Here is a 16,522-nt window from a genome sequence, read left to right on the forward strand (position 1 = left end):
TGAGGGCTGAGGTCCCCATCAGTGCCAATGACCTGGTCATCATGCTGCCCGAGGAAGCCTCCATGGAGAGCCTGGAGAACCTGCTGGACACAGGAGGCGCTGGGAGGGTGGTGCTCCCCGGGGAGGGCAGAAGGCCCGCGCCTCTCCCCTCTGCAGGCTCGGCTGTGGACGCGTCTTTCTCTGGAGTGATTGTCATCATAAACTGGACAGGTAAGTGCTGCCCTGTGTTCTGTGAGCCCTTCTCACACAGGATTGACCTGAGGCGGGGAGGGCACGGGGACGCTGAGTATGGAGCCGGGTGGTCAGAAGCACAGGTCATTGCAGGACACCTCCCTGGGGGTGGGAGGCTTGGACAGACCTAGTTCCCCCACCTTCTTCCTTGTGGTTCTCCAGGACAACTTCAGAATGTGCTGGGAGTCCAGTGTCACGAGCTGGGAGGGCAGCCTTAGACCCGGGCTGGGGTTTGTCCGAAAATGATCAACCCAATGTGTCCTGATGTCCCAGGGTCCACACCCAGCAGAGCCTGCATTCTGGGTCCCTCACAGTGGTGCAAGTGGAGTTTGTGCCCGTGAGACTGCATTGCCCTGGGCAGCTGTCCACAGCCTTGGTTGACGGGCTCACACTAGATCCTGGGCTCTGCTGTCCCGGGCGGGCCTTGTAGGTGATCAGCAGCTGCATGTACCTCACTGCACGTGAGTGTGCGCCGTCTCCCCAGACACAGACAAGTTGGTGTGCAGCACAACGTGAACCTGCTCAACGGTGACCCCCCCCCCCCCCCCCCCGGGCCCTGCTGCTGGCATCGGGAGTGAGGGGCAGTCTGGGGACATCTGACGCCATCTCCAGGCAGATAGGGGAGGTGTCAGGTTGTAGGACCTTCTGTTGGTGTCCACTGGGAACACTGCTGCCTGGGGAAAGAACCCTGACCCTGCTGTCAGTGTGGTGAGGAGAGTGAGTATGAGGATTCGGGGCAAACAGTGGATTTTCCTTGCTCAGGAATCTTAGAGCAGCCCAGGAGGGAGGCACAGGATGGACCTTTTGCAGAGCAGAGCTGGGTAGGAGGAGTTTCCCAAGGCCTTCTTGGGTGCCAGGAGCAAGATGAATTCATTGTTGGTGTCTGGGGAGGCCCCCGGGCCAGCGTCACTTGATCTTGTTGGACAGAGGACTAAGATGTGGGAGCTTTCCCCCAAACAGCCCCAAGTGACTAGGAGCCCAGTCTGAGAGAGCCAAGAGGTCCCTCTCAAAGCTGTCAGCACAGGCCAGCACCACTGCAGAGCAGGTGTGGCTGTACAGCACTGCCCACAGGAGGGCAGCAGAGACCTGTCAGTCACAGGGGCTTCCCTGCTAAAAATCAAGCCTCTGAATTTAGTGCTCTGGACAACCTAGATGAGCAAGCCCAAACAGTGTCCTGGGTCGGGGGAGTGGGGCCTTGTGTTAAGGTGACTCCTGGGGAGTCTGCGTCTCATGTCAGGATGTAAGTTCCAGGCCTGGCCACTCTGCTCCAATCCAGCTTCCTGCCAAAGAGCCTGGGAGACAGCAGCTGACAGCCTTGGCGAGGGCCCCTGCACCCTTGTGGGAGAGCTGGACAAGTTCCCAGATCCTGGCTCTGCCTGGTCCAGCTCTGTCTGCCTTTGGGGATGAGGCAGCACATGGAATCTCTCTCTGTCTCTCCTTCTCTATCACATTGCATCTCATTAATCAGTCAATGAATTCTCCAATGGAGAATCTGTCGCTGCCTCTCCCAGCTGCTGGAAGCTGCCACATGCCCTGGCTCTTTGACTTTCAGATCCAACTCTTGGCTCCTGTCAACCCCCTCCCTTTATTATTCCTATGGTTACATCCACCTGATCTCCATTTGTGCGTTGATTTGTGCTAGTTGTTGCTCACTCTTGTCAATTTTGGGTCCACTGTAAACAGCTTCTTGGTGGCTTCACATGTGTCCCCATGTGTCTGGGGAGCGTCTGCCACTACAGATGAACTCTGATGGAGCGAAACCTATCAACGTCTTCCCTGTGCTTGGCTCAGGTGGGGAGCAGGGTCTCATGGAGGCAGTAGAGGCAGGGCTCCCTGGGTGCAGTTTTGCTGCAGGACACAGAACAGCGTCCATTATGATAATGAAGTCACCTGTCCAATGTGGACTTGTGGCTACCCGAGCGTGCCCACAGTGGGTGCGCAGAGGTGAGCAATGTGCTCCACACCTGCCTTGCTCCTGTGGGGATGAGGGAGGTCCGGGCATGTGGGGATCAGCTCACCCCTGAGGGCACCATCTTTCCTGGGGGTGGCCCTAGAATGGCAGTGGGAGACAACAGGGCACTCAGCTCCCACTGCACTCTGGGAGGAGGGACCATCACCAGCCCTGTGGTTACCCTGGGAAGTGGGGAACCAGGAGCTCCTTATACCAACCCCACTCGTGCAGAAACATTTCAAGGTCTTGGCAACTGATGGAGCCATTCAATTTTAGAAAAGATCTCTCTCTCTCTCTCTCTCTCTCTCTCTTTCTCTGTATCTATCTAGACTTGAAAGGCAGAGTGACAGAGGGAAGGGGAGAAAAACTGAGAGATGGAAGAGCTGCTGAGATCCCAGTGTTGGTGGCCCTCTGGGCTCCCCAGAGCTAGAGGTCATTCTAGCTGGGCTCTCTACAGAGTCCCAAGGCTAGAGTGGCCTGCAGAGTAAGAACGGCCGGCAGGGAGGGTCCAGGATGCCTGAACAGGGACAGGCCACACTGACCTCTGCACAGACAGATGCCAGAGACACAAAGGGAGGACCACGTTCCCAGGGACTGACTGAGAGAGATTGTCAGTGGTGAACAAATGGATGGAGCAGACAGAACAGAACACAGACTCCATGGAGCAGTGAGGAGAGAGAACAGACACAGAGCTGCCAGCCACATGCTCCCAGTGCCCATTGTAGGGAGGGGTCCACACATGCAAATCAGTAACACGATATGTCACATGAGCAAAATGGAAGATAAATAAATAAGATTATCTCAATAGATGAGGAGGAAGCATTTGATTAGATAGAGCATTCTGTCATGGTGGACACCATAAAGATTGACTGGCTATAGAAGGAACACACTGCAACACACTCAAGGCAATAGTGAGCAAACACGCAGCCATCATCATATTGAATGGGGAAAAGATGGAAGTATTCCCATTAAGAGCCGGACCCAGAAAAGGGTGCCCAGTTTCACCGTAATTATTCTATATAATTCTAGACGTTTTACTCAGAGCCACTAGGCAAGGAAGAGGAATCAAAGGCATACGAAGTGGGAAGGAGGCGGTCCACCTTGTTGTGGATGGCATGCTCCTTACACACAGGCACAAAAAGACTCCACTGAGAGACTCTGGGAACTCATCAAAGAAGTTGTAAAGTTGCAGGATAGAACATAAAAATCTACAGCATTCTCACATACAGCTCTGGCTGAGAAAGAAATCTCATTAAATATACTCATTAAAAAAAACCCCAAGTACCTTGATATAAATTTCACTAAGAATGGAAATGATCTCTAGAATGTAAATGAAAAATTATTAATGAAAGATATACAAGAACACACCAAAATGGAAAAATCTTTCTTGCTTTTGATTTGGGAAAATTAAACTATCCAAGGGATCACATTACTCAAGGCAATTTGCATATTCCACGTGATCTCAATGAAAATACCAAGGACAAACATCACATATGTAAAAAGAAATCCAAAAATTAATATGCAAGCACAAAGATCCCAAATAGACAAAACAATCTTTAATAACAAAATCAAAGCTGGAGGCATCACAGTACCAGATATCAAAACCTACTGCAGGGCTGTTATAAACTAAACAAACTAGTATTGGCTCAAAAATAGACGTGTAGTCTAATTAAACAGAAGAGAATCCCCAGATAGTAATCCACTCATCTTTGACCAACTCATATTTGACAAAAGACCTAAATTCCTCCAAGAAAGGACACTTTTTCAGACGACATTGGGAATATTGGGTTTCTACCTGCAGAAGTTTGAAACAAGACTCGTATCTTGCACCCTGTACAAAAGTCGACTCACAGTGGATCCATGATCTAAGCCTAAGACCTGAAACCCTGAAATTCCTGAAGGAAAAGATAGGGGAAACACTGCAGGACATGGGTCTGGGCAAAGACTACTTGGAGAAGACCCCAGAAGCACAGGAAAGCAAAGTGAACATGGGATTACCCTGAGCTAAGAAGTTTCTGCACAGCAAAGGAAACAACCAGCAAAGTGAAGAAGAAACCAACGACACGGGAGAAAATATTTACAAACTACGCATCCGATGAAGGGTTAACACCCAGAGTATATAAGGAACAGGAGAAACTCATCAAGGACAAAACAAGGAACCCAGTTAGGAAGTGGGCTCACTGCGGGAACTTTATTCAAACTTATGAGGCTTAAAGGCTGTTCTATAGAGAGCAGGGTTCAGTCTCAGGGCCAGACAGGGGCCAGAGGCACAGGTGCACCTGGCTCCAGAACACCTGTCCTGGGCCTGCCCTCCTGACCAGAGCTGTGGAGACAGCACAGGACCCACCTCCAAGGGATCTGGCAGTTGAGGGGACGAGGCCCTGCTGACCCGGGAGGGTGGCATTGTGACACTGCTGGTGGAACCCCGTGATGTCAGCATTCCTGGAATCCTCCTGCGTGGGTGGTGGCAGTTAGAGGCTGCTCGTGTCTGTGAGGGACTGACTCGTGTGCTTTCCTAGACTGGAGCAGACTCGGCAGAGGAGGACGGATTTGGGACAGAGGTGAGAGGGCCAGTATCTGTGGAGGGACAGTGGCTCCCGGATGAGTGACGCCAGCTGAGCACGGGCGTTGCCTGCTGTGTGCTGACTGCGGTTACTGTGGTCCCTGTCAGTGCTCCCATGATGGAGTGGGGTGGCTGTGAGGATGCCCTTAGTGTGGGTCTGTGCCAGCCCAGGTGTCCCCAGGGTGGGCATCCAGGTCAGCACTGAGCTCCGCACAGGGCACAGGTACCTGTTGTGGGCTCGTCAGAGACTTGGGGCTCTGAACTGGGAGCCAGAGGAGACCTTCTGTTCTAGGGGTGTGTTTGGGCACAGTGGAGGGCAGCCCACACCACACGGGAGAGAAGGCTCCTTTAGTCAGTCTGGGGCAGAAGTCAGGGGCACCCCCTTCTCCCTCGTGTGTCATCCATGTCCACGACCTCTGGACTGACACCCTCCTGGTTCCTGAGAGTCAGGTGCCACCTGCCTGGCGGTGGCTCAGATCGGATGGACTTGAGTCCCAGGGAGGGGTGGTAGGAAGCAGCTCCCTGTGGTGCTTCTGGGCTCTGTCCTGTTTACAGTGTGTTCTTGCAGCTCAGACATGGAGGCTCTGGAGTTGCTGGAGGCCCGGCAGCGAGCCGTGACCATCACCAAGTATGAGCAGGTACAGGCCAGGCAGCTGCCATGGAGGAAGGGCCCTAGGACCTCGGCCGTGTCCATGGCAACAGCGGACTGGGCTGCCAAGGGCCATGGAGGGGTTGGGGCCCTCCCGCTCTCCCCAGCCCATGTACCCCTGGCTTCTCACCTGGGTGCCCTTCTGGCTGCAGGGTCGCCGAGGAGGGGTGCTGGTGATGCCTTGGGAGGAGGAGGACGAGGCCACCCGCCCATTCCCGGATCAGCTGGGCATCCTGCAGTGAGTCGGCACACCGCATGGCCACTCAGGGCAGCTTCTGTTCTCAGAGTGCCTGCTCTGGAGGCAGGGACCTGTCTCTACAGCCTGGGCTCTCCTTGTGTGATAGGGGCCTCAGGAGACACTGGGCAGGACAGGGCTGCCCGGGAGCTGGGAGGGGAGGAGCCCTGTCACTGGCAGAGAGGGTGTGGGCACAGGATGAGAGACCGGGGCTGCAGGGGCTCGGGGCCCCCGGAGAGCAGCCTCCTTGGCAGGGTCCGAGGGGCAGCTGGGCTGAGGGCCGAGCCCCTGGCTGGGGTCCTGAGGAAGGGACTGCGCAGGGAGGGTTCTCAGCAAAGGCGCTCTGGCCTGAGTCTGAGCCGGGGAGCTGGGGACAGGGGAGGAGGTACTAGGCCTTCATCCTGTGCCCCAGGTGTCCTGGGACATGGAAGAGGGTGAGTTTGTGTTGCGGCCTGAGCAGCTGAGATCAGGAGAGGCAGGTGGCAGAGGCCAAGCCCACGGCCGGGTAGGGTGTCGAGGAGTAGGCACCATGACAGCCCTGCCAGCACTGGGCAGATTTCAGGGCAGGTGGTGGGCTGGTTGGTGGTTCTGCCATTTCTTGACACTGGCTCCCACGGGTGCCCAGTCCTCCGCTTCCAGGCAGCCTTCCTGTCTCAGGACTGTGGATTCTCAGATCCTGCACAGGGACCGGTCTCTGCCCAGGAGGGAGCTCCCATAGCAGAGCCGCATTGCGATACCCGGGACCTTGCGGGCCCAGTGCTCCCCACATTCCCAGGTCCCATCCTCCAAGGGTGTCCATGGGCAGGACGGCTGCCTTGTGCCTTCTCTTTGAACTCTTGGTCTAAGTCTTGGGGCTTGGGCCTGGGTTGTCCCTTCCCTGGCCTGGCGTGGGCAGTGGAGAGGCTCGGGCCTGGCTCAGGTCCTCACAGCTGTGCCTCCGTTGCCTCCCAGTGAGAAGCAGCTGCCCCGGGACAGCGCCTGGATCACCAAGGTGAAAGCTATCTGTGGAGACCGCAGGGGTGGGGCTGGGAGGATCCGCAGGGCCTGGTGTTTTGGGTGTTGGTGAGGGGCAGAACCCAAAGTCACCCAGAGTCAGGAACTCTAGGGCTACCCCACCACATCCTCCCGCCCTAAAAGGACATGCAGCCACGGGACCCTGCCCACAGCCACGGGACATCTGGAGGGTTGGACAGTGGGGGTGTCCGTCCTCAGTGTGGCTTTTGTGGAGGCGGCCAAGGGTCACAGGTTCTGACCCACTCAGAGGGTCTGGGCCCAGGTCTGGGCCCCCTGTGGGTCCATGCGGTTCAGAGAGGTCAGGCTGGGCGCTGCCTCCGAGGGCCGCTCTCCAAGACCCAGATCTGTGCTGACAACAAAGTCGCTGTCTTCCTGCAGAATCGGCAGAACCGAAGCCTCCAAAAATGGCTGAAAATTCTGAAGAATTGGCAGAATTATCAGAACACTCAGAAGGTGGCTTGGCGGCTGAGGAGCTGTGGGGAACTTCTCTGCCCCTTGGGAGTTCATCACCCCCGTTTGTGGGAGCACTCGGTTTTCTCCAAGTCTGCTGGCTGCCCACGGTCCCTAACTCCAAGGACACAGGCCTTGGCTCAGCCTCCTGTCTCCCATTCAAGGTCCCCGCTGGGAGACAACTGATGGCAGGATTGGCCACGCCCCGGCCCAGGGAAGGGAGGCCATGGCTGAGATCCATGTTCCCTAAGCCCAGACCACCTCTGTCCCTGGGGATTGACCTGAGCCCTCCCAGGACAGCAGGCACCCAGGCTGCCATCCTGCTGCAGCCTCTGCCCCCAGCCTGCCCAGGGTGCCCTGTGCCTGGCTCACCAGAGCCCCTCCTTCCTGCAGCTGCGCCGCCGGATTTACAAGGGCGTCCCTGCCCAGGTGCGGGGGAAGGTGTGGGGCCTGCTCCTCGGGGTGGACGCGGTGAAGGCGGAGAACCCCGGGACCTATCAGGTAGGGCGATAGCTTGGGGCCAGAAATGTCACTCCCTGGCCAGGTGGGTCCAGAGCTCAGTGCATGGTTGGCATAGCCTGGAATGGGAAGAGGCCTCCTTTGGGCACTGTGTGCTCCTGTTACTCTCTGGATGGTCCCTCTGGCCTTGTTCAGCATTGTCCACTTGTGACTGCCCCTGCCCCGTCACCATGTCCTGGCAGTGTCCCCATTGGGAGGTTGTATGCAGCTTGTCCTGGGCGGGCCCATGGCTTACACTGGTCCCCTGGAGCACAGAACCTCATGCCTGCCCATCAGCTGAGGGTGGTCCTCAGGGGACCCCTCGGCAGGGCTCTGGATCTCATGGGTGACACGGGCACCATGGTCAGCTGACACCAGGGACCTCCCTGGTCAAGGACTCAGGGACCTGAGCCTCCTGGTCCACAAACTCTCCTTCGGCCCCTGCTGGACCCTGGGGTCTGTGGGCACTGGGGTGGTGGAGGCGGGGCTCTGTGCTGAGGCTGGTCCCGCCCTCCTCCCGCCCTCCAGAAGCTGAAGGCCCAGGGCCGACTGTGGTCACAGTGGGTGCAGCATATCGATGTGGCCGTGAGCAAGACCTTCAGGGGACACGTCATGTTCCGGGAGCGATTCGGAGTCAAGTGAGGCCATGGGCAGTTTGTGACTGAGGTGGGATTCTGTGGGAACCAGTGCCGTGGAGAATTGGGAGTTTCCTAGGTGAGAAGTGTGGCGCTAGCACAAGTGTGGGGTTCCTGGAAGTTTTGGGGCCCACAGTAGGTGCTGAGGCTGCCCCGTGAAGGATCAGCCAGCACCGGGCCTTGAGCAGCTGCTGGGTGCCAGGTGCTGGTTGGGACCTGGGCAGGTGGGGCCATAACACAGGAAGCTCCAGAGGACAGGGACAGCAGCAGAAACAGCCCAGGGACAGGAGCCAGGACCCTGGAGGCCAGAGTGGCCTGGGCCGGGACCAGCCCCTGAGTTCCACCGCAGGCCAATTGCTGAGGGTGACCTGGAGCTGGCTGTGGGCGTGTGGGGTGGGTGGGGAGGAAGGAGCCCTGGGCTGTGACCAGGGTGAGAGGTGTGCACGGTGCTGGCTGGGGTGCAGAGAAGGGGTGGGGACGCAGAGCTGAGCTCACGGCCTTCAGGAACCTCCCCAACCCTCCCTCCTCTCGTCCCCAGGCAGCAGGCCCTGTTTCACCTGCTCTTGGCCTACTCCGTTTATGACCCTGTGAGTATCTGCAAGGTGTAATCAGGGGGCTGGGGGTGAGGGGGCTGTGTGATGTCAGCTGGGCCTGCAAGGGGTGGGGCGCAGAGACTGCTGCCCTGGGGTGCCCAGTTCTGGGAGCAAGAACTGACACGGGTCAGCCAGGCGGTGTGGCTCCATGGTGACTTTGGGCTCTTGCAGGAGGTGGGCTACAGCCCGGGCCTGAACCAGGTGGCCGCCCTGCTCCTCATCTTCTTAGACGAAGAAGATGCCTTCTGGGCCCTGGCGCAGCTCATGGCCAACGACAGGCATGCAATGCAGGGTAGGTGCTGGCTGGACCAGCCCCCAGCAGCCAGGCTGGAGCTGCTACCACGGCCGGCTCACCAGCTGCCCCCACATCTGGGTGTCCACAACAATCTCCCTTTGGAGAGTCTGAATGTGGGGCTGAGGGCCCCCCACACAGCCTGACACCCTGGGTCTCCCCATCAGCCGGGCCCCACAGCCTCTCCATGGCTGCCTCTGCATCACGCACCCCAGCCCTTGGGTGCGTCCTGGTCCAGGTGCCTGCTGGTCATGCTGCTTTGCGCCATGGCCGCCCCGAACCCTCACTCAAAACAGCTGGAGGATGCCCAGACGGTGGCCTCCCTTACGGGGTCCGCTCGACCTAATCCTTGTACCCAAGATCCGACCAGGCCCCCACCAGCTGCTCACCCATTATTCTGGTTGAATTCTGTTCAGTCCGGTCTGGACCCCAGGGCCACCCACCTGTAGCCTTCTTCCACCTTCATCCTGTCCCCCCACAGAGGGGATTCTACTGCCCACGCCAGAGCCTTCACATGCCCCCACCCAGCCTGCACCCTCTATGCCGCCCCTGACAGCCCCAGTGCTGCCTGCAGGCTCTGATTCCCCGAGGGGGGTCTGGGCCTCTCAGGGTTCTATAAAGCCGGGCAGCCCAAGCTGGCGCGTCTGCAGCAGCATCACGAGACCATCCTGAAGCTGGCGCTCCCCACACTCAAGAGCCACCTGGTGAGTGGTGTGGCCCCTGGCACCTGCAAGGGGGGGCTCTGGAGCAGGGTCTGAGCTGTCCCTGGCACGGGGGTGGAGCCAAGGCCTGACCAGGGGCTGTCTTGGTGGGAGGGGTCTGCAGCGGGCTCTGCAGGGAGGACTCATTGTCCTTTTCCTGCTCACACCGAGCATCCCGGGGCACAGTCACCAGGGGCCAGCAGGTGTCGCCTGTGCCCACACACCCAGCACTGCGCTGGTTGAAGAGCCGCCCCTCCATTGGAGTATCGTCTCTGGGCAGGACTCGGACAGGCCCTGAGCCCCTCTCTCCCTTCCTGTAGGACAGCCAGGGTGTGGCCACCAGGACCTATATTCCCAAGTGGTTCAAAGGCTGCTTCACTGACGGGGTAAGGTGCCCAGGGACACCTGCACACGGGAAGCTGTGCCACAGGGCCGGGTGGCAGGCAGTGGTCATGCTGCCAGTCCTCCTCACCCCTTCTGCCCAGTCCAGTGTGTCCCCGAGGGGCCTGCAGCCCCCTGGCAGGTGCCCCAAATCCCCACTGGGACAAGTCTACCCCTTGAGCAGTGGCAGGACCTCAACTGGGGCAGCCTCAGCGGGGTCTCACCCTGGGCAAGGGTACCTGTGCTGCCCTCTGCTCCCTGCTCAGCCTGCACGGCCGCATCCTCACACCCCTGCTGCCCCCACAGATTCCCTTCGCAGTGACCCTCAGGTTCTGGGACATTTACATTCTGGAGGGCGAGCCCGTGCTGACGGCCATGTCCTACCTGGCTCTCAAGATCCACAAGAGTGAGTCCCCTGGGGCCATGGAGGGTGGGGTGCTGGGCTGGGGGGTGGGGGATCCTGCTCAGCCCCTGGAGCATGGACTGCGGGAGAGCAGGAGTGGCTGCCTGGGTCCCGTGCTTGAACCTGGTGTTAGTGTACCCCAGGAATGCCCTTGCAAGGCCCTGCCCCTTGGCTGGGTGGACAGGGTACCTCACATGTGAGTCTCAGCCTTACCCCAGGTGGGGACTTTGCAGATCCAGTGGCTACCTGGGTGTGTGGACAGGGAGTGGAGAGTCCGTGGGTGCTGTTCCTGCCCTGGGTGCCTCCAAGCCAGACACCCCCACTGCCCCCCACCCCATGTAGGCCGCCTCCTGCAGCTGTCCCAGGACACCCTCAGTGCGTTCCTCCAGGACCAGCTGAGCCAGGCCTGGACCCTGGACGAGCATGTCGTGGGGAGGCAGCTCCAGGCCTCCCAGTCGAAGCTCCGCAAGCTCCGCTGCCTGCTGCCTCCTCCAGGTGGGCCCCCGTGCATGCTCCCCATCCCCCCTGGGGAGTCAGGAGTAGGCGCGCCAGGTACCCAGGACCTGCCCTGGCCATTCCTCCTGCATGTCATTTGCTCCAAGCGGCTTTCACACATCCTGGCCAATGGAGGTGGGTGCCTAAACCTGGGTGTCCGAATACCTGGCAGGCGTGTCCCTGTCATTGCCACAGCAGCCCCCGTGGTGTGTATCAGGGCTCTTAGGTGACAGGTGGGTCAGGTGACAGAATGACCTCATGGGAGTTTGTTGAGACCCAGGTTTCTGGGATGACCGTGTCAGACATGGAGCCCAGAGCCAGCCCTGCCATGGGGTCCATACTGGCATACTCTGGCCCCCTCACAGTTCCTCACACCCAGGTGCCCACACCTTTCCCTGGGCAGCAGCAGCCAGGTGTCCTCAGGACCAGGCCAGGGGGCCAGGCAGTACCTTGAGGGCCCCAGGTCCCCAGCTCCAGCCCAGCCCGGGCATCACTGGCCTCTGCGAGAAGCCGACCGCTTCTCCTTGTCTTTCAGCACTGCCAGAGGAGCTGCCCAATGGTCCCCTTGGCCGGATGCTGGAGGCTGCGGAGCCAGGGCCGCTCCCCACACCAGGGAGGCCCGAGGTACTGGGTTCTGATGCTGAAGTGGATCTCCCTGCTGATCCCACCCTGCCCCAGGATCTCCGGGGCTCAGCACCCTGCTGCCAGGCCGTGGGACGAGTCGAGTGCTTCATCCCTGAGGCCACGTGGGAACCGGAGACATGGAAGACACAGGAGGCCTCCCCAGAGCCTGGGGTCCCAGGCCTCCTGCAAGGGTCCCTGGAGTGTCTGGGTGCCACCTCTGTCACTCCCACCGCCCACAACCCTGGGAAGCAGCAGAGCCTGTCAGCACCGGCGTCCCTGCCTGACCTGGTGGAGTACATGCTGGCTGCAGACCGCTGGCCCCCACAGCGCCACATCCTCCAGGCACTCTTAGATCCCGGGAAGCCCACCACGGCCTCCCTGGGAATCCGAGGACAGGCCCAGCCCTGTGGGTCCACGGAGCCTCCCTGCCCTCCCCCGACGAAGGTGCTAGAAGTTTCCATGCTGGAAGACTGGGAACATGAAGAGGACTCCCCCGACGCCTGGGCCTCCAGCCTCTCCCTGGGCTCCTCTGAGTTCTCCCGCCCTGCGCAGCGAGCAGGGGACCAGTAAGGGCTGTCGGGCTGGGGCTCCCTCCCTGACCTGGTGGTCTACATGCTGGCCGCAGACCGCTGGCCTCCGGATAGCGACATCCTGCAGGCACTCTTAGACCCCTGCAAGGCCACTCTGGTTCCCCTCTGGACCAAGGGCCTGGGGGAGCCCCAAGACACTGTCTCCACTCCAGGGTGCCGTGGTGCAGAAACCTCCTGCTGCGGGCCCTTCTCGAGCGATGAGGAGTGGGGTGACGAGGAGGGCTCCCTGGAGCCCTGGGAGCCAGACCTGTCCCTTGGGGCATCAGAGCCTCTGTGCTCAGCCCACATGTCAGGGGATGACCTCAGCAGGGCACAAGGAGCTGGCTTTCCTAAGCCTTGGGAGTCCTTGCCAGCTGGAGACCCTGGAACCCCAGAGAACAAAACCAAGTAGAACTGTGAGCCCCGCCCCTCTGCCCTTGCCCCTGTTACTCCAGCCCCATCTGTGTCCCCCAGAACTTGAGACAGGCCTGAGGACCCCTGCCCTGTGGCCCCTGCAGACCATGCACTCAGGCAGTGGTGGGCAGAGCATCCCTAGGGCTAGGCCCCTGGTGGGTTCATGGCCCCGAGTGCTGGCAGAGCCTGGTGGCTCCTCCATGGTGAGGCTGGCATGCTTAGACCACTGCAGGGAAATATGGGACCACCTCACCACCCTGCAAGTTAATGGACCCTGCCTACACCCTGACCCCCTTATTGACAAGGGTCCTTTATAGCACGGGTCCCTGACACTTAGTAGCCTCCTCTGACCTCTTCTGTTCTCCAAAGTCAGGCTCCCAGGAATGCTTTGTGTTCCCGCAGTAGCCGAGGTTAGGACGAGTCCATCCTGTCCATGGTTGCTGTCCTCTGAGCCGGGCTTGCATCCAGCACCCATCCCTCCTCTTAGAACATTCTCTTACTCCCTGGGGTCTGGGCATGCACTTGAATCACCAATTTGGTGGCCAGGGGAGGCAGCGAGAGTGTGCGGGCAACACATTGTGGAGATGGCTAAACCAGAGCTGCTGGTTTCCCTCAAACTCATAGGAATGCCCCAGGGTTCCCCCTGCCCCTTGCTGATGGAAATAGAATAAAGAGTTTGTTTCTGAAGGGTTTGGTCCATTCTTGTGGCCCCCAAAGACTGTCTGCAGAGGCTCCCAATGGACTCGTGCAAGGCAACAGATACTGCAGTCCCCAATCTCAGCCAGAGGCCTGTTTCCCGGCCATCCAGTGACTCCTGAGGGTCCCAATGTCACATGGCCTTCGACACTGTGCAAGCATTGTGTGAAGTGTGAGTCACCTCATGCCCCCACCTGGGCTGGTGAGGTCCAGCTTTCCTTCCCCTCCGTGGGTTCGTCTTCTCTCTGCCTTTCTTCCCCCTCCTCCATGAATCCAGTCCTCCAGACCTCCTGAAACTGGGACTGGCCCCAGAGACCAGGGACAGCAGGTCAGTCACCTGAGATAGTCAGTGGGAAGTGGTGGCCTCTCTGTGTAGCCGTGGGCATTGACCCTGGGGGCTATGTGCAGACACTTGCAACCCAGTCAGGCAGGCACACTCCTGTCGGGGTCAGCCTCCGTTCTTCTGTAGTCTCATGTGGGGCACTGGCATCCTAACCAGCAACACTGCATTGAGGAGTGAGCAGGCGGCTCATGGTCTTGTTGGATGTTCACCGAGGACTTGTTGGCAGCAGCGAGCACGTGAAGCCCTGCTGGGTCCCCGTCCCTGCCTCCTTCGGGTGTAGACATGGAAACACACCTGTGGATATGGACGGGAATACAGATATACATGTGTATACAGACACAGATATACAGAGATGGAGATACATATTAGATACAGAAATGGATACAGATACACAGGTAGACAAAGGTGTATATAGAGATTCAGGTTAGATAGAGATACAGATACACATGTGGATACAGCCACAGCCACAGCTACAGCTACAGGTACAGAGGTTTATCTTCCTTCCTGTGATGCTTTCAGAAGACCCAGTGGTGGTCATAGACCCCAGAGAACAATTCCTTCATCAAGGAATCTCTTTCATAACCAAAGAGCTGATGCAGGAGTCTCATGGCCATGGGGTTCAATGGTTCCACTTCTCATTCAATCACCTGGAAGTAGCTGCTCTGATGGGAGGGTTGGATGGACGTTCAAACCTCTCACTGGGGCTGGAGCCACCGCTACACTGCCTGCATCCCTAATGGACCCCAGTTCGAATCCCAGCTATTCAACTTCCCATCCAGCTCTCTGCTGTGTCCTGGGAAAGCAGTACAAGACGGAACAAGTCCTTAGGCCCCTGCAACCTGTGGGAGACCAGGAAGAAGCTCTGGCTCCTAGCCCCGATCTGCACAATTCCAGGTATTGGGGCCATCTGGAGAGTGAACCAGCAGATGGAAAACTTCGCTCTTTCTTTCTCTTTCTCTTTCTCTCTGTGCCTCTCTCTAACTCTGCATTTCAAACAAATACATATATCTTTAAAAACATAAACCAAAAATCTTCCTGCCCACATCAACTGTGGGACTACAGCTGGGGGTTGGGCTGCCTTTCACAGGCTGTGAGAGAATCTTTAATCGGGGATCCATCGATGGCACTCTTTCCCCAAAGCCAGAGTGCAAAGGTATGATAGTCAAATTTGACAGAGGGACTGGCTACTCTCACTAACTTTTTGGTTTTTGTTTTTAAGGCAAAGTTACACAGAGAGAGGGAGAGGCATAGACGGTGAGAGAGACCGACAGAACTTCCATACTTTGGTTACTACCCAAATGGCCACAACACATAGGACTGGGCCAGGGCAAAGCCAGGAGCCAGGAGTTTCATCAGGTCTCCTGTGTGGGTGGCAGGAGTGCAAGCACTTGGGCCTCTTCCATTGCTATCCCAGGTCATCACAGGGAGCTGGATCAGAAGTGGAGCAGCCAGACACAGATAAACATTTGGGATGCCAGGATCGCAGGCAGTGGCCTTACCCACTACACCACAACGCTGGCCCCTCCTCTCCCTGCCACACTCAGGGACACAGTAAGTTTGTTGAGGCACCTCCTGCTCCTTCCAGTGTGGCAGTGAGAGCTATCAGAAAACAAACATACAGCAGCACCCTCCTGAGGACCCAGGTCTTCCATGCTGAACCTTGGGGCATTTCACTTGCGCAGCTTCCTAAGCAGCCGAGCTCCTGTCTCAGGGCAAAGAAAACAGTAGACAAGAAAAAACACCCGTGTCCAAAACAAAATACCTGGAAAAATGGTGATGGGATGATCTCCCTCCCCACCCACTCTGCGTGTGTGTGTGTGTGTGTGTGTGTGTGTTTCTGTCTGTCTGTCTGTCTGTCTCTGCCTTTCAAGCACAAAATTGTAGTCAAAATTTTTGTATGGGTAAAGGACTTGAGTAAACATTTGTTCAAAGAAAAAACACAATGGACAGCAAACATGCTGGTGTCCCCCTCTCTCTTCATGATGTTTTGGTTCTTTTATTTGAAAGGCAGAGGCAGTGAGAGATAGGAGAGGACAGATGGAGAGAGATCTTCATCAGCTGGATCAGTCCCCGAGTACCCACAGAGCTGGGCATGGCATAGAAGCCCACAAGGCCCGCCGTGTTTACAGCAAGGGTGGCAGGGACCCACGTGTGTGAACCATCCCTTCCTTGGTAGCCCATCCTCGGGAAGCAGGATTGGAAACAAGCAGCTAGGACTTGAACCCCAGGCACTCCAATATGGGACGTGGGCATCGGCAGCATCGGAATAGTTTGTCAGTCACCAGCCCCATTCATTTACAGAAGCACTCCACACTGATGATTCATACATGTAACTCTGGAAGACAGGAGCAGAATGCCCTTTGCCTATTGTAAATTTTTGGTGGTCCAGCATTTACAGGTTTATGTCCAATTCTACCTAATACCTCAAGGGCCCTGTCTCCTGGACGCTGGTAGTCCAGCAAACATGTCAACAAAAATGTAGCCACTTTCCTATTGATGGTGGCTCACTATTTACCCCTCACTCTCTTGGATGATGGACCAACCTCCAGAGGTTCAAGATAAAGACACTGATGTGGTCCCTCAAGAACATTCATTCGCCCCACTGATTTCACAAGTACACTTCTTCCCCTGGCCTCTGCCTCTCTCCACCAGAACAATCTCCAGCCTCCACAATCAGATGCCTCTTCGACCTGCAAATGCCTGCAGAGAACTCCATTCTTGGCTCCTTTAGTATGATGAGAATGGCTGTTTTTTTTATTTTTATTTTATTTTATTTTATTTTTTT

The 16,522-nt window shown here is 57.6% G+C and overlaps 1 long non-coding RNA gene across 1 annotated transcript; it reads left to right on the forward strand.

Annotated features, from left to right (window-relative positions):
- Positions 1–8,759: 8,759 nt before the first annotated feature.
- LOC149120959 (uncharacterized) lies at positions 8,760–10,198 on the forward strand. The gene is made up of 4 exons (XR_016224690.1): positions 8,760–8,813; positions 8,991–9,111; positions 9,721–9,815; positions 10,133–10,198. It is a non-coding gene; the product is annotated as an uncharacterized LOC149120959 (long non-coding RNA).
- The last annotated feature ends 6,324 nt before the right edge of the window (positions 10,199–16,522 follow it).

Source organism: Oryctolagus cuniculus, chromosome 18, assembly GCF_051225735.1.
Source record: "Oryctolagus cuniculus isolate XC-2025 breed Fujian yellow rabbit chromosome 18, ASM5122573v1, whole genome shotgun sequence".
NCBI lineage: Eukaryota > Metazoa > Chordata > Mammalia > Lagomorpha > Leporidae > Oryctolagus > Oryctolagus cuniculus.